Source organism: Polyodon spathula, chromosome 5, assembly GCF_017654505.1.
Source record: "Polyodon spathula isolate WHYD16114869_AA chromosome 5, ASM1765450v1, whole genome shotgun sequence".
NCBI classification, from domain to species: domain Eukaryota; kingdom Metazoa; phylum Chordata; class Actinopteri; order Acipenseriformes; family Polyodontidae; genus Polyodon; species Polyodon spathula.
Window position 1 is genome coordinate 78,697,477 of NC_054538.1, and position 19,232 is coordinate 78,716,708.

A 19,232-nucleotide genomic window follows, 5' to 3' on the forward strand; every position below is an offset into this window, starting at 1 on the left:
CTCACTTGTGTGCTTTGTGTGTGTGTACTAACTTGTGTGCTTTGTGTGTGTGTGTGTACTCACTTGTGAGCTTTGCATGTGTGTGTACTCACTTGTGTGCTTTGCGTGTGTGTGTGTACTGACTTGTGTTTTGTCTGTGTACTCACTTGTGTGTGTGTACTGACTTGTGTTTTGTGTGTACTCACTTGTGTGTGTGTACTCACTTGTGAGCTTTGCATGTGTGTGTACTCACTTGTGTGTTTTGTGTGTTTGTGTACTCACTTGTGTGTGTGTACTCACTTGTGAGCTTTGCATGTGTGTGTACTCACTTGTGTGTTTTGTGTGTTTGTGTACTCACTTGTGTGCTTTGTGTGTGTGTGTACTCACTTGTGTGCTTTGCATGTATGTGTACTCACTTGTGTGCTTTGCATGTGTACATATTTGGGGCTCAAATATATACATGAGGGCTTTCACTGCATAAGTAGCAGATTCAGCAGATTACATACCATGTGTCCTGTAAGTCAAAAACCTTCTACCTCTGGCTTTTACCTGGGTGTTACTTAGGTAACCATTTGAAATTATTTCCAGCAATACTATTGACTTACAGAGCAATATTAAAATGCCATCCCAGCTGCTTCCATAAAGGCACATATGCACTCAAGAGCCAGCAACAGGATCTCCCTGTCACACTATGAAAAAAATAAATACATTCAGACAGGGATATTTCAGAGAGTACGTTCAATTTTTCATTCAATTTTTCTTTTTTGATTTGATTTTTTTTAAAATTTTGAAATGTTACATCAAAAGTGTATTGTATTGTTGCTTATTCATAGTTTAAATTAATTCTGAAGCTGTACAGTGCCTATAGGAAGTATTCACCCCCTTTGGACATTTTCACAGTTTGTTGTGTTACAACCTGAAATCTTGACTCATTGAAATGGGATTTTTTACCTTTGATTTAAACAACCTACTCAACACGTTGTCTTCATTAGATATGTATTCACCCCCTTTGCTATGACACTAATAAATAAGTTCAGGTGCAAACAATTGTCTGCAGAATTTACACAATAAGTTAAGTGGGCTCCATCTGTGTTCAATAAAAATGATTCACATGATTTCAGATTAAATACACCTGTCTCTGTAAGATCCCACAGTTGGGTAGTGCATTCAAAGCAAATATACTACCATGAAAACCAAGAACTTTCAAAACAACTCCAGAATAAAGTCGTGGAAAGGCACAGAGCAGGGGAGGGGTATAAAAAGATTTCATTGAGAAGTGTAAGGTATACAGCACCACTCAGTATCTGTTTAGAGCAGCCAGGCAAGAAGGTAGAGAAGCCACCAAGAGGCCAATGACAACTCTAAAAGACCTACAGCGTTCTATGGCTCAGATAGGAAAAACTGTCCATGTGTTAACAATAGCTGAGGTACTATACAAATCTGGCTTGTATGAAAGAGTGGCAAGAAAAAAGCCATTTCTGAAAAAAGCCTGTGTAAAATCCCACTTGAAATTTGAAAAACATGTGAAAAGATGTGACAAAAGATTTTGTGGTCTGATGAAACAAAAATTGAACTATTTGGACTAAATGCAAAGCATTATGTCTGGTGCAAACCCAACACAGCACATCACCCAGGTAACACCACCCCTACTGTGAAGCATGGTGGTGGCAGCATCATGCTATGGGGATGCTTTTCATTGGCAGGGACTGGGAAACTTGTCAGGGTAGAGGGCAAAATGGATGGAGCTAAATACTGGCAAATCTTTGAAAAAAATTTGCTTCAGTCTGCAAAACACCTAATACTGGGATGGAGATTCACCTTTCAGCAGGACAATGAACACAAGCACACAGCCAAAACAACATTAGAGTGGCTTAAAAACAAGAAAGTGAATGTCCTAGAGTGGCCCAGTCAAAGCCCGGACTTGAATCCGATTGAGAATCTGTTGCAAGATTTGAAGATTTCTGTCAACCAACAATCCCCATCCAACTTGACAGAGCTTGAACAATTTTGCCAAGAAGAATGGACGAATATTGCAAGAGCCAGATGTGCAAACCTGGTAGAGACTTACCTCAAAAGACTCACAGCTGTAATTGCTGCCAAAGGTGGTTCTACCAAGTATTGACTCATTTAACCAAGACATTTCAGTTTATTTTTTATTTTTCATTAACTGTTATTTTACAATAAACATTCTCTTGCCTCTTCAAAGTGTTGAGTAGATTGTGTAAATCAAAGATTTCAGGTTGTAACACAACAAACTGTGAAAACGTCTAAGGTGGGTGAATACTTCCTATAGGCATTGTATGTTCTTACACATGTACCAAAGCAAAAACATTCAAGAAGCTCCGACTTAAAGTTTAAAACTCATTTTAAATGAAAATAACTGACACTATGCACACCCTGATAACACCTTATTATAATATAACAACAGGATGTCTAAAATATTGTTTGTTTACATTTGGAGCCAATAAGAGAAACATTCTCATTCTTCAGAATTGTATATCCCTGAGGGAAACACTTTCTATAGTGCTGTGGCTGGGCAAGGATGAAAGGCAGTTCACTGACTCCCAGTGTTAAACCTCAAACCTGGGGTTTTGTGTTAATATAGTCAAGTCTGACATACACCAGGCAACCTCCCTTTACCCATCTGGACAAGCCAACTCCTATGAGTTCTGCATAATATGAATCTGGGATATGGCGATAACATGGGATAAATTATAAACGGTTGGTTACTTTTAAATAAATGAATCTCAGAGTCACACACATTGCCATTTCCTTCAACAACCCTATGCACCAGCATAGACATTTCCCTTCAACCAGCTACTGACTAACAGATAACATTTTCAAAGAGTTTACAAGCTGTTTTACATAAGAAAATAAGAAAAGCTATGACCGAGGGGATGCTATTCAGCCTCATCACTTCTGTGTGGTTCTAGGTACTGTAGCTGACTGATCTGAGGCCTTTGTCAAGTCCAGTCTAAAAAGATCCCAATTATGCAGCAGCAACAATGTGGCTCAGTAACCCTTGGTAACCCATTCCATACCCACATCAATCTCTGCATAAAACAGTGTCTTCTACCTTCTGACCTTAGTGTGGCTCCACTCAGTTACCAGCTCTGTACTCTGATCCTGGTCTCTGTGCTGCTCTTGTGATGAGGCTGGTTGACCACTTTAGGGTTTTGAAAAGTGTGATCTAATCTCTTCTAACCCTTCTTTGCTTAGTACAGCAATGACAGGTAAAATAATTGTTCCAAAGTTCATGTAATCATATTATCATATTGAACAATATTCCTTTTTATTAAACAAAATACTGGGGGAAAAAAACAAATATGTTACTTAATATCTGACCAAACAACTCAATAACCCAGCAATGACTTCAGCTGTAGAATCCTGTGATGTAGGTCGTGATGTTTTGCTGTGCATTATTTGCTGATGGTGGTCCTGCAAGGTCACTACAGTAAACAAAGTGTTAAAGTGGTGTGGGCGGGATGGTTTGAGGCTCAGCTCATCAGTATGAAGACCTTGCTTCAGTGACCTTGCTGCCTGCCTTGGGGTCAGAGGTGACTGCAGGTGAAACCCAGCAGCTTTGTGCTCTAATGAAAGCTGTTGCAGGGGCTGGGTGTCAGAGACATAAATGGAAAGCTGAGGGCTCTACAGCTTTAATCATATGTGACAAACGTGCAGCACTCAGCTATAAAGCTTTTCATCTGCTTGTCTGGCTGCTCACCCTGAAGACTCGCAGTCTGCCCCAATATGTTTCAGAAAAAAAAACATGACCTTTGCAGTCCAGGCTGCAAAAGCACATGAAGCATTTTTAAAGGCCCCCAGGAACGTTTGCAGTATTAGTCCTTGGAGAGTTAAAGCAGGGTATGAGTTGGCTTGGCTAATTTTGAATGCTGCGATTCTCTTTGATGATTACCTTTGATGGATTGTTTTTGCATTTTCCTAAAGGGGTACCTGCTTTGCTGGGTGAAACTGAAATTGATTAACAGGGCAGCTCATTGTCCAGGCCAGATGTGAACAAAGTGTGCTGATAAGGCTGGTAATCGTAGCAAACTACTTCAATCTAAGGTGGATCTTCCTGGTTCCCATCTGTGACCTAAATCAGAAAAACCAAGCATATCTGAAAATCATTTATAGGCTGTATGCATCTTAAACACAGTCAACGACTAATGTACCATTGATTAGCTCCATATTGAACTCTACAGAGTGTCTATGCTGAGAGGATCCAGATAATGCTCTGTACAAGATCGGAAATGAAGGGGAAAACATTTTGAAAGTTGAAATTAACCAGACATGGACACCATAGTGAGATGACAGAGTAGAATCAATAGACTATTAGACAATGCCCAAAAAGCCAATGTAAGACTAAGGCTTCATTTCCCGAAAAGGCACTACATGCAGCTGTATCATGCACTTTAAATAGTGAGCCTAACGTGCACCATAAATCTAAATTTACTGCCCCATTTACCAACAGAGAACACATTCATTTACTTGACCTTCCATACCATAGCATGCACTACAAGCAGGATTTTCAAAAGGTTGTAAATGAGAACTCCAGTGTTAATCAAGAAATCTGTATGTAGCATTGGTTTTGGCATTCAAGAGGTCATTATGCCTATCTCATTAATAAATAATCATGCTAAAGTGATTTCCGAAATTATGTTGATTTACGAAATAATGTTATTATCTTAACAAGCTGTGCTTATGTTTCTTTTGTTAGCAAATCCATGTTAATTGTTAGAATTTATCAGGAGTTAATTTGCACTTGTAAAAGGAAGGTTTTAATTAATGAAAGACTATAACTCACCTTGAAACAGACATTTAACAGACCACGGCTGTGACGCTGACGATACAGACAATACCTGAATAATTCAATATTTGTAGTTATAGAAATACTTTAGACTTTTATATACATGTGGTTATGAATGAGATTTCTTTACTTGTTTTAACAATTTGTAACCTTGAGCGCGGAACACATTGCCGATGACATCGCAGGAAGGGATGCATGGATGCATAAAGCCCAGTGGCAATGAAGCAAATCGATAGGCAAAAAGATAAGGCTACGGCCGTAATAAATATCTACAATTTTGGCTAAAACTTAAGGCAATGTGATCGTGAAAACGACATATGACTGGAGACGTGCATGTATTCTCTCTCTCTATTAAACACATACACACACACACACACACACGCACGCACGCACGCATGCACGCACGCACGCACGCACGCACGGTATTCCATTGGTCTGTATATAATGTCCATGGCGATATTTTTGGAAAACAAGGCCTAACAGCCGCACATTGCACTTTTTAACTATTAGATTAAATATTTACAGAATACTTAAAAACTGCTGCTATAATCATGATTTATTTATGATTAATAGCGTTTTTTTAATCTGTGCCATCCAGTTTTTGCCCACACGCCAGATAATTGTAACTCAGCATTGTATATGTGAAGTGTTCTAAATAAACATACATTCTGCAGGACAAAATGACCCATTATAAATGAAGTTTACAGTTTAAATGAAGATATTCCCATTATTTTTTATTTCATTTCCGTTTGATGGGAGAGCCGTCTCGCTGTACACAGGTAGTTTCCATAACAGTAAATTATGCTCCCATTCATTTTTATTGATCTCTTTAACATGCATTTTGATTAACGAGTTCTCCTTATTTAGTCGTTGAGACAGGAAATGATGTACATGACCTGAGACAATTAAGCTTTTTAATGAGAAATGCGTTCATTAATGACCTCATCAACTGAATTTCAAAGTATTGACAGATTGATTTAATTCACACATTTTGTTTGAGAATCACTTGCTGCTAAAGCTCTCGTTACTGCACCACGAGTTCAATACAATAACACTGGTGTTTGAGAATCACTTGCTGCTAAAGCTCTCGTTACTGTACCACGAGTTCAATACAATAACACTGGTGTTTGAGAATCACTTGCTGCTAAAGCTCTCGTTACTGCACCACGAGTTCAATACAATAACACTGGTGTTTGAGAATCACTTGCTGCTAAAGCTCTCGTTACTGCACCACGAGTTCAATACAATAACACTGGTGTTTGAGAATCACTTGCTGCTAAAGCTCTCGTTACTGCACCACGAGTTCAATACAATAACACTGGTGTTTGAGAATCACTTGCTGCTAAAGCTCTCGTTACTGCACCACGAGTTCAATACAATAACACTGGTGTTTGAGAATCACTTGCTGCTAAAGCTCTCGTTACTGTACCACGAGTTCAATACAATAACACTGGTGTTTGAGAATCACTTGCTGCTAAAGCTCTCGTTACTGCACCACGAGTTCAATACAATAACACTGGTGTTTGAGAATCACTTGCTGCTAAAGCTCTCGTTACTGCACCACGAGTTCAATACAATAACACTGGTGTTTGAGAATCACTTGCTGCTAAAGCTCTCGTTACTGTATCACGAGTTCAATACAATAACACTGGTGTTTGAGAATCACTTGCTGCTGAAGCTCTCGTTACTGTACCACGAGTTCAATACAATAACACTGGTGTTTGAGAATCACTTGCTACTAAAGCTGTCGTTACTGTGTCGTGTACAGCAGTCTTAGAAATCGAGCAACGATAAGCTCCACAGTGTACTTTACCTGCCAGATAAGTGATGATGGTGAGTGAGAATATTGAGAGTAGTTAGTACGGTGCATGAAGTTGGAGCAAATAGTCTGGGCTTAGAGGAAATCTAAATCTAATGACAACTAAACTCAGATCTGTCTCTAGATGATATTTCAGTTTTGTTCTTTTTATAAAAATGTAATAAAAGCAAAACTATGAAATGCTACAAATTAAGTCACATGTCTTTTCCAAGCAAAATCCCAGATCCTGGACGAATATGAAGAAACATGATGGCAACCTCAGTGACCTCTTCAGGAAAGGGGTTTCCAGTTGTGTTTTTTTTACTTTTTAAAGTTCTTTTATAATTAAAAACGAATCCAAGGAGACATGTAACTACAATACTTCTTGGCGATCACCGCTCATGTCACTGTCAGAGTGAAAAGCTCTGTCAGATCTTTCAATAAGTACTTAAACAATCTGCCAAGAAAATGATCTTATCCCTCATCGAACCTGGTTTGAGCACTGCCAGTCTGAGCACTCCATCAAAGAATACTTAAGAGAGCAGCTGGTGTTACAACAAGAGAAATCAACTTGCACAACCCTTCCCTGCTGAAGCCTGCCTACACTCCTACACTTTTAGAGTCCTCTGCACCAATTAATATGATCTTGTCTTTCCCATTTTAAACCATGTCTTTCCTCTTAAACAGGCTTCATGTATTAGGCATTGTGTATATGATTATGTTTCCATAAATACATTATTATGTATTACACTCTGGAATGCCTACAGTGCATGAAGGCTGCTATAGGGCCCATATAAGCTCATTCTGTTCCTAGTAGCTCATTGATCTCATTGATCTCAAGTTGGGTCTTAAAGGATCTAAATGATTCTGCCTCAATAACATGACCAGGTGGATCAACCCATTTCATCTCTTCACCAGTCTCTGTGTGAAGAAGTGTCTCCTCCCCCTGTCCTCTGGTTTCTGCACTGCGTTTAAAGTTTCCGTTAGGGTTAACTGTGTTATTCAGAACATTTTCTATGAATCTCTTTCAACCAGGAGATAACCTTAAGACCTGACTGTGAGGACCAACATTGAAACGGTTTCTCTCAGTTCCTCAATCAGAGCTGAAACCTGGCACCTAAGTAATGCAGGACCTTGTTTTCCAGATTAATTCAATTGTATAGTTGAAAGCAAACTGTGTTGCCAAGTTTGGAGGTTAAAGGGTTAATAATATAATCTGCCTTGCGCTCAATTCTGCATATGATCATTAGGGTTTTTTGTTTTTTTATTGCACAATTCTTCCGAGTTTCTTCTAAAGCCTAATGAGGAAGGAAATTGTAGCGTCATCATGATTTATCATCAACAACCCACATGTCCTTGACAAGGAAACCCTATCCAACCATTGCAACTAGAGACTAGCAAACAAGGGTTTTTTTTAACATTCCCATCCAAGCTACCTGTTATATGTGCTTACCATGCCTAGCGCTGAAGTAATGAGGTCACGATATTGTTAATTATCCTAGAGATTGGTGGTTTCCTTGATAATAAAACAGGATTACACCCAGTCTTCACAAGCTGGTCTCCTCTCACCTTCCTCGTCATGCCCCAAATGGATGCAGTGTTTATTTCAACGCATGGTTCTTGGGATTATCTAACTTTTTACTACATTTCATTGTGTACTATTAATGTAGTCTTTCTATAGGATATACCGGTCCCTATTTTCCACTGTGTTGTAGTATAAACCACGACATATTTAATTTCAGTAAGTAATGATGCTACTGCACAATGAAGTTATATAATTAGACATTTCTTTTACTTGATATGTCTTTTCATATGGTACGTGCCTTAAAGTATGTATATAATGTATTATGCATATAGTGGCTTGCGAAAGTATTGACCCCTCTTGGCATTTTTGCAATTTTGTTGCCTGACAACCTGGAATTAAAATTGATTTTTATTTGAATTTCATGTAATGGACATACACAAAATAGTCCAAATTGGTGAAGCGAAATGAAAAAAATAACTTGTTTCAAAAAATTCTAAAAAATAAATAACGGAAAAGTGGTGCGTGCATATGTATTCACCCCCTTTGCTATTAAGCCTCTAAATAAGATCTGGTGCAACCAATTACCTTCAGAAGTCACATAATTAGTTAAATAAAGTCCACCTGTGTGCAATCTAAGTGTCACATGATCTGTCACATTATTTCAATATATATACACCTGTTCTGAAAGGCCTCAGAGTCTGCAACACCACTAAGCAAGGGGCACCACCAAGCAAGCGGCACCATGAAGACCAAGGAGCTCTCCAAACAGGTCAGGGACAAAGTTATGGAGAAGTACAGATCAGGGTTGGGTTATAAAAAAATATCCGAAACTTTGAACATCCCACAGAGCACCATTAAAGCCGTTATTAAAAAATGGAAAGAATACGGCACCACAACAAACCTGGCAAGAGATGGACGTCCACAAAAACTCACGGACCAGGCAAGGAGGGCATTAATCAGAGAGGCAACAAAGAGACCAAAGATAACCTTGAAGGAGCTGCAAAGCTCCACAGCGGAGATTGGAGTTAAGCCGTACACTCCACAGAGCTGGGCCAGAAAAAAGCCATTGCTTAAAGAAAAAAATAAGCAAACACGTTTGGTGTTCGTCAAAAGGCATGTGGGAGACTCCCCAAACATATGGAAGAAGGTACGCTGGTCAGATGAGACTAAAATTGAGCTTTTTGGCCATCAAGGAAAACGCTATGTCTGGCACAAACCTAACACCTCTCATCACCCCGAGAACACCATCCCCACAGTGAAGCATGGTGGTGGCAGCATCATGCTGTGGGGATGGTTTTCATCGGCAGGGACTGGGAAACTGGTCAGAATTGAAGGAATGATGGATGGCGCTAAATACAGGGAAATTCTTGAGGGAAACCTGTTTTTTAGTCTTCCAGAGATTTGAGACTGGGACGGAGGTTCAATGACCCTAAGCATACTGCTAAAGCAACACTCGAGTGGTTTAAGGGGAAACATTTAAATGTCTTGGAATGGCCTAGTCAAAGCCCAGACCTCAATCCAATTGAGAATCTGTGGTATGACTTAAAGATTGCTGTACACCAGCGGAACCCATCCAACTTGAAGGAGCTGGAGCAGTTTTGCCTTGAAGAATGGGCAAAAATCCCAGTGGCTAGATGTGCCAAGCTTATAGATTCATACCCCAAGAGACTTACAGCTGTAATTGCTGCAAAAGGTGGCTCTACAAAGTATTGACTTGGGGGGGGGGGGGGGGGGGGTGAATACTTATGCACGCTCAAGTTTTCTGTTTTTTTGTCTTATTTCTTGTTTGTTTCACAATAAAAAATATTTTGCATCTTCAAAGTGGTAGGCATGTTGTGTAAATCAAATGATACAAACCCCCAAAAAATCCATTTTAATTCCAGGTTGTAAGGCAACAAAATAGGAAAAATGCCAAGGGGGGTCAATACTTTTACAAGCCACTGTAGTTCCTCATTACCTTGTAAAGTGCTTTGTGATGGTGGTCCACTATGAAAGGTTCTATATAAAATTAATATTGATTGATTGATTGAAAGTGAGTTATAGTATTAAACGTAGGGGCATTTTCAATACAGCATAGTAGGAGGAAGTTGAAAATCTAGCTTATTATAGTGTTGGGTTCTGTGAGAGCCATTGTGTCAGAAATGGCCTTCATTGACTCCCAGGGAGTAATGATTTCTATTGCATGAGAGTAAATGTTGAACTTCATGATGATTTGAACTCGGCTCTTGCCAAGATAAGCACAAACTAAGACGTAGCTTTGCAGTAAACTAATGTGATCCAACTGCATCTCCATTCATTTGCGTTGCTTTCCATCTGATGATGTAGATATCCTTCTGTCTGGTGTTGATTGCTGAAGTGTAATGCTGGCTCCAGGGATCAGCTCATTTTGCCTCCCCAGCGAATCAGCATACACAACGGTTGCAATGCTGGCTCCGGGGATCAACCCAGTGAGGTCTCCCTAGCGCATCAGCATGACAACCGTCTGGATTGAGCTAAGTAGGGTACATCTCTGCGGTCTTCAAGTGGGCACCTTCCATCCACGGTGTTTCATTGACTAGCCCACGACACCTAAAGAGGGATCAACAGTGATTCTGTCATCCCAGCATCACCCCCCTCCTTCTCCCACTCAGCTCAGCCCAGCTTACTTACCTGTACATCAGCGTTGCTTTCTTTCTATTGTGTTTGAGATCCACATCCAGAATCTTTCCATCTCAACCACAGCCAATTGCTGCTCCTTTCTGCTGCTTCAGATAAGTTCTTCACTGTGCGACGCAACTCTTGGCCACTGAACCCGACGTCTCTGAGAAACCAAGTTGTAGAGTGTGCCACAAATCCTTAACAACCCACCTCCACTGGGTAAACTCGGAAGATCCATCCTCGCTCTTTGCTTCAGCAGCTAGTTGTGCGTACCAAAGTTTCATCCTCTCATATGCCTCATCCACAGTATCTTCCCATGGTACCATTAACTCTAAAAGATGAACAAGCCATGCTGATCCAGACCACAAGACAATGTCTGGTTGAAGGTTAGTGGTGGCAATCTCAGGTGGAAAAATAAGCCGTTGACTAACATCTGCCAGCATCTTCCAGTCTCTAGCAGCTTCCAGTTGTACAGGGCAAGGCTTGGTTTTAATACCTTTTTTTGGTGGTTGCTCTCCTGGAAGGAGGAATATTGTCTTTTGTGTGAAATGCTTTGATGGAACCAACTTATTGGTCAGGTTAGGCTTGTCTTCCAATGCTAAGGTCAAACATCGCAGCACCTGGTCATGGCACCAAGTAAACTGAACACAAAGACATGAGGGAACCTCACCCACCCAGAGGTTTAGGTTCACATGTCTTGCCAGCTGATCTTGCATTGTTCCACACTCTCCCATCTCATCCATTCTCCCTGCTTGGCCTGGGAAATGGCCTTTACACACCTGATCCTTTCCTTTTGCTTTTGCACCTCATTGACTACCAGCTTCCTCCGTTGAGCTGGGGTTGCCTTGTGCCATGTAGGAGTATTGGGATTTATTTATTTGTATTTCTGTGGTTGGAGATCTTCCATTCTGGGGAAGAGAAAAACATTTTGTCAGGGGGGTTGATGCATGACACGTTACATGCAGTGGCTCTAATTACTGTGTATTTACATTGTAGTTACTTAGTAAATACATGTGTACTTACACATCATAATAACATAAGAACATAAGAAAGTTTACAAACAAGAGGAAGCCATTCAGCCCATCTTGCTCGTTTGGTTGTTAGTAGTTTATTGATCCCAGAATCTTATCAAGCAGCTTCTTGAAGGACCCCAGGGTGTCAGCTTCAACAACATTACAATGTTATTATGCATAATGGATAGATAGATAGATAGATAGATAGATAGATAGATAGATAGATAGATAGATAGATAGATAGATAGATAGAATGTACCCACTATTTTCCCACAATGTATCATATTTAGTTCCTAAATGAAGAGGCATTTCACAGTTCATGATTACAGATGCTAACCCCCCCCCCCCCACGCCAGTTTGCAGTGACAGCTGTGAGCTGATAAAAAAGGGCCTCACTGTGTCTTGAACACAAGCCACAACACAAAGCAGCTTTTTTTATTTATTAGCTGCTGAAATAAAGGAAAGTTATTCATGATCAGACTTTGAATGTTCTTCCATTATCCAACAGGGTCTGATACAAGCAGTAGGAGGCGCATGAACAGACTGTTGAACTCTCCTTGTTGTCAAAAGGCAACCTGCCATATAACCCCACGGGGTCACTCCCTGTCAAATGCTTATTAATGATGACAAATCTTGGTAACAGTACACAAGAATTTATTAATCTGACATGCACGTTAGCAGAGTAATTTGGGGCATCCTTTGATCAATCAAGGCAGACATGCAATGAAAATTAAACCAATCAACAATAATCAATTAGAGGAACAATGTGGGGCAAAGGTGACAACCATATGAATAGAGACATGCCTGTATCAAATTTTTTAAAAAAAGCAAAAGCAACAGGAATCCCTTCAGGATTGACCCAGTAAAGATGAATGTCAAGAAAGGATGAAAGAGAAAGACAAAAGAAACATTTGTCGATGGGGTTATAAGCCAGTGGTTTGCTGGCTGACAGACTCCCGGAGCATGAAAGCGAAGGGGGGTGTTTTGAGAATTCCGTTACAGCACATTTCCTGAAGTGGCATCTATCTGCCATCTGGGAATTTGCAGTTTTGTGAAGGCTTTTTCTGACAACTTGGTTTTGTGAGCGTAGTTAAATTGCATTCCTTGAACAAACTTCCTTCAGACCATTTCCTTGGTATTGCACTGTATGTACAGTACTTTGTTTTGGTAAAACAGTCCACAGTACTTGTTTAGGCTTACATGTATTTAACAGGTCACAAGAGAACCCACACTATTACTCAGCTATTGACAAAATAAGTACAACTTGTTCCCTGCTGTAATGAATAGTTTCTCTGTGGTTTGCAGATGCAACAGTCAGAAACATCTGTGCTGGCCCTGCAGGCACAAAGTGGATAAATGAAATTAAACTAAACTCAACTAAAACCGCGAATGCAGATGAGCCCTGCTTCTTTGCATAGTAGTAAAGATGCTCGCTTCTGGTGCACAGGGTTTACCAGACTTCCCCCTTTTACACAGAATGACTGGAGATACAAAAGGCTTTTAATTGATTATGCTCAAGACCCTGATCTAGTCTTCCACCCATTCCAGTAATGCATTCTTCATCTCTTACTTGGAGACACAAAGATCTTAAGTGTGATGCTGTTTTGATACAGCCTGTGACTTTTACTGTCAGGAATTCCCGCAGCTCAACACCTCTTGAGAAAAAACTTCCATATCAATAGAGGAAACCCATCAAAGGGAGACACTGTGCACTCAAAGATAATCATTTCTTTCATGTGATGGGCTATCACTTGGTTAACAATGTGCATCTGCGAATGAACACAGCACTTACAAAAGAACTGGTCAATATGCATTTATGAGAAATTACAGCCCTGCCATTCCCTGGGAAAGAGACTCTTCAATACACTATAACACAATATGTAAAATGTTACTCAGGTTTAAGTAACACACTTTAATGAATAGTCATGCCAGGGGGCTTTAAAATACAAAACCTAAGCACAGGGGTTAAATAATGTGAGTAGTATTGTATACCAGGATAGCTGTACAGGCATCCACCCATGGGCTGCTAAACACACGTGAAGGGGAACAGCAACCCTGAGCTCTGGGCGTGCTCCTGGTCTTTGTTTCCCCATTCTTGCTGAGCTGTTATTACTGAACCCATGTCCAGCTCAGCTGACCTGTTTTAAAGTAGAAATCAATGATTGTCACAGGACACAGCCTGTTTTTTATGTACAGATAGGGAGCACTTGATCCACTGTGATGCACTCCCACACTATGTGGTGGTTCAGTCTGTATTCTTCTAGTATGGTACTGTAGTTACCACAGTGGTACTAGCGCAGTTTAAATGTGCATTTATACTTTCTGTTAAACAAAACCACACTAATGGCATTTTCAAGAAAGAGGATGAGACAGTCATTTATGTTACACATTTCCTTTGAATGCACAGTTGATAAATCTTTATCACTGAGGACTGGAGATGGAGGATAATCTCTTGAATTGCCTACTAAAAGATCTGTGTCAGAGGTCAAAACCAAAACTATTGTTGGTTTTGGGTTCACAAAAAAAAACTGAAATCAAGTCTTGTTTCACCACACACGATCATGAAATACTGACACCAGAAACGATTATACATAGTGTGTTAACCTATAGGCTACCATCTCTGTAACTGAGCTACTGACAGAGGAGAGAAAAAAAAACAATAGTGGCTTGGCTTGGAAACTGCTCAAGAGAGCTATTCTCAGTTTACAAATATCACACACCAGAATCCCTCTCCTTGATGGGGCAATGTGGAGCCCTGCCCAGTACGCATGAGAATCAGTTCAGCTCGAGTAAGGTGATACTGGTGATGGTTATCAGATCCCACAAAGCCACTCTCACATTGCCTGGCTTTGTGATCTCACATTGGGCCAAGTAAACCTGTGTATCGAGATCAGGGACCCCTGGGCGCTGTGGACTGATGAGTGGAGGTTTGTTTCCGACCTTGTGTACCACGGACAAAACAAGGATTCAAAACAAGGTTCATTCTGTGCCTGTGATAGTTTGGTAAATTTCTTGATGTGCCTCCTGTAGAAATTGTATAACATGACACAGCAGACTGGATGTAATATGGACTGACTGGATTGACATGAATAACCAGCACTGTCTAGTGACTACAACTAACGAACAAAGCTTTCAGTATGCATTCATATGCAGTTATCAGACAGCAGGGACCCTTCCTGGGCAGTGGAGACAGCCCCCTTCCTGGGCAGTGGAGACAGTCCCCCTTCTTGGGCGCTGGAAATGGCTGCTCCCTTCTTGGGCAGTGGAGACAGTCCCCCTTCTTGGGCACTGGAAACAGCTCACCCTTCTTGGGCACTGGAAACAGCTCACCCTTCTTGGGTGCTGGAAACAGCTCCCCCTTCTTGGGTGCTGGAAACAGCTCACCCTTCTTGGGCGCTGGAAACGGCTCACCCTTCTTGGGCACTGGAAACGGCTTACCCTTCTTGGGCGCTGGAAACGGCTTACCCTTCTTGGGCGCTGGAAACGGCTTACCCTTCTTGTGCACTGGAAACAGCTCACCCTTCTTGGGCGCTGGAAACGGCTTACCCTTCTTGGGCGCTGGAAACGGCTTACCCTTCTTGGGCGCTGGAAACGGCTTACCCTTCTTGGGCGCTGGAAACGGCTTACCCTTCTTGGGCGCTGGAAACAGCTCCCCCTTCTTGGGTGCTGGAAACAGCTCACCCTTCTTGGGCGCTGGAAACAGCTCACCCTTCTTGGGTGCTGGAAACAGCTCACCCTTCTTGGGCACTGGAAACAGCTCACCCTTCTTGGGCACTGGAAACAGCTCACCCTTCTTGGGCGCTGGAAACGGCTTACCCTTCTTGGGCGCTGGAAACGGCTTACCCTTCTTGGGCGCTGGAAACGGCTTACCCTTCTTGGGCACTGGAAATGGCTTACCCTTCTTGGGCACTGGAAACGGCTTACCCTTCTTGGGCGCTGGAAACGGCTTACCCTTCTTGTGGTGGAGACGGCTCACCTTCTTAGGCGCAGGACATGGCTTCCCTGCTCGCCTTTCCCACACTGGAGACGGCACTGGCTTCTCCCCCTTTGGCTCTCTCCCTCTCCCTCGCATATGCCATCATAAATGAAAAACTGGCACTGAATAGACCTAAACTCTCACCTGACACAGACCTGTGGGGTCAGGAATAGACCTAAACTCTCACCTGACACAGACCTGTGGGGTCAGGAATAGACCTAAACTCTCACCTGACACAGACCTGTGGGGTCAGGAATAGACCTAAACTCTCACCTGACACAGACCTGTGGGGTCAGGAATAGACCTAAACTCTCACCTGACACAGACCTGTGGGGTCAGGAATAGACCTAAACTCTCACCTGACACAGACCTGTGGGGTCAGGAATAGACCTAAACTCTCACCTGACACAGACCTGTGGGGTCAGGATTGCCATTTGTGGTCGAGCACAAACAACTCCATGCAAAAGACGAGACCAAACTCTTGCAAATGGCCACGTAGCCAGAAACATATTAACTTATTTTGCTGCTAATGTTTTATGAATAGAAAGTTATTATAATATTGCTATCCCATGACATTTAGTTCCTGGGCTGCTGATGATTAGTAAAGCAGGTTGCCAGTTTGTCTTCTGCTTGTGTGCAGTTGGCTTGCATTTCTCCCTGAAGCCAGTGCTGGAGAATAAGACACCACCAGGGCCGGCACTTTATTCTTTTACAAGATGAGAATTAGGTCCTATGACTTTCTTTTCTTCTGATGTGCCGTGGAGAGATTTCAGAAAAGTACAAGTCTGCTTATGTAACACTGTGATTCAAAGTCCCAGATTACGTCAGGCACACTCTGAGAGGTGAAGAGATTCTGCAATCTTAATAAACAATCAGATCCCAGACTGGGCTCTGCACTCCCAGACCTCATTGTGCCTGCTGCTCATTGGAACACTGTGGATATTGGATGTTGTTCTGTATTCTGCATTGATGATGGCTGATCCAGAGATAAGTGCAGAGACCAGGGATCCCAGTATGTGAGCTCCTGTCTAGCTGAACAACAGCTAACTCTATCCCACTGGAGGTAGCCAACTCGCAGACAGATCGCACATTCTCTACAGGGACAGCATTCATGTCTTTGGCGATACTTTTACAATGTAGCTATTATCTAAAAATAACCCAACACCTAAAACTGTTTCAAGACCAATTATCGTATTGAATTGGCAGACTGAGAACAATTGTGGCATGCAATTGGATTTCAGATGAGTGGCTGGACAAAACAGATGACAGACACAGACAAAACCTAGGAAAAGGAATAAAGCTTCTTAAATAATAATGTCCTGGATTGAGTTACCGTATGTACCAAAAAATGAACCCTCCACAGCAAATATATAGTACAATGCAACAGTGTCTGCCCTTTCAAGTACAGGAGTTTAAAAAGTAGTATTTTTAATTTCTATTTCACACTGCTCATTACAATGCATTTTAATAAAAATGATGGCTCATTTTTACAGCTTGTCTTACAGCCTGTTGTCATTTTTAAGAGTTTCTGGCAGAACATTTACGAAGCCAACAGTAGAGATATGCAACCTTGTCCTGCTTATCTTGAAACTGCAGTGAAAGAAGAAGAAGAAGAAGAAGAAGAAGAAGAAGAAGAAGAAGAAGAAGAAGAAGAAGAAGAAGAAGAAGAAGAAGAAAATAAAAATTTTAAAAAATCAGATTTAACTTAACTAGCTAAGATGATATCAGGCCCTGTTCAGCAGTACAGTGGGGCCACTGTTACAGATTCCTAAATTTAAACCATTCCCAGGGTAGCAATGAACAAAGCAGCCCTTCCAGTCAGGAAAATCCTGGACTCTGGCTCCCTAACTCCCCAAGCAATCCAGCGCTGTGCTGGAAAAACAGGAAACACATGTGGAAACCAGATATAACCGACCCGAGGCAGCGCACTGTGAATAGAGCACACAGATTGTATATATTAGGGGTGGTACACAGATCCATTATCTGTATCTGTATCTGTATCTGTATCTGTATCTGTGCCCATGCTATTAGCATTCATATTTGTATTCATTTATGAATTTGGGTATGTATGTATTCGTCAACTGGAAGTAGGGGGTGGGGGCAAAATCTTTTTTTTTACACTTATTTACACTGTAAAAATGTCCTGAGTGACAAAACAATGCAACAATGTGCAGTTTTCTATGCAACACATATTCAAACTTCACTAATACAGTGTATAATGTATGCTGTGCAGTCCTGTGCTGTGCTGTATTTCGTAACAAAGCTCTAGTATAAGTAGGGCTCTTTGTTTTTGTTTTTTATTTTTGATGATGTAATGTCCCATTAAGTTTGATTTGAGCCGACATCATTTCTTAACTAAATTCGAGTAGAAGTGTTGATTGTAAAACAAGATTTTGTTTGTTTGTTTGTTTTTTTTCGGAAATTGAATGACACACTCTGTTTGATTCATTGGTAATCAAAGAGTAACAAAACACAATTAAGAGAAAACTTGCTGTGACAGAAATCAATGATTCTTGGTTGTAAATCTCCCTCCCGACCTGTGAGGGCGCTAAGCAATGAGAACAGAGTTCCTTGGATGGGCTGGCCTGACAGTTCTTTCCCAGGGTTCAAGGGAAGTCAGCCAGCCAGGAAGGGGGAGAGACTCTGTTGCAATAACGCATTGACCCGGAAAGGAAACAATATGGCAGCCGCAGATTGGAGAGGCAGCACCAATATCAAATAAAATATACAATCGAGACTATTTATTATACACCACTAAAATAAATACAATATTAGGACATTGTAAGAGATTATTAGTTTAACATATTGTTTATAATAGTCTTACAATAGTCACAATCAGACAGAAAGTGAAATGTATCAATCAAAACATGGTGATCAAAACGATTTAATTAAAAAAAAAAAACGCAATGAATTAACTGAGGCAAGTGTAGGCAAAGTAGAGAAATGCTGCCTTATTTAATAAATATAAATAATTATGATTGAGGGGTGGAAAAAACAGCACTATGAGCAACACTATTTAAATACCACATGGAGTGACTGCGTGCAAGCTCTAAACACAGGTCGTCGTTGAGCCGTCACAACTGCATTAAACAAACAAAAAAAAAAGTTTTTTAAAATCAAATAAACGCTCTTCTAAAATCCCATTCTGCAGTCAGGCATCATCATCTTCAGCCTTTTTCAATCCACTGCTGGATGAAGGCTTCCCCAAGATTCTTCCACAAAAGCCTGTCTGCTGCGTCCTTCATCCACGTTGCTCCGGCGTGTTTCCTGATTTCATCTTGCCATCTTCCTGTAGGTCTTGGTCCCTTTATATCTCTTGGATCCAGTCTAGTATCTCCTTGGTCCAGTGATGGTCTGTTCTTCTTTCTTCGTGTCCGACTCACTGCCATTTCAGTTTTTTCACTCTTATAATAACATTGCACACTTTTGTTTGCACTTATCCATTCCTTCATTTTCCTGTCTCTTCTTGTTATTCCCAGCATGCATCTTTCTGA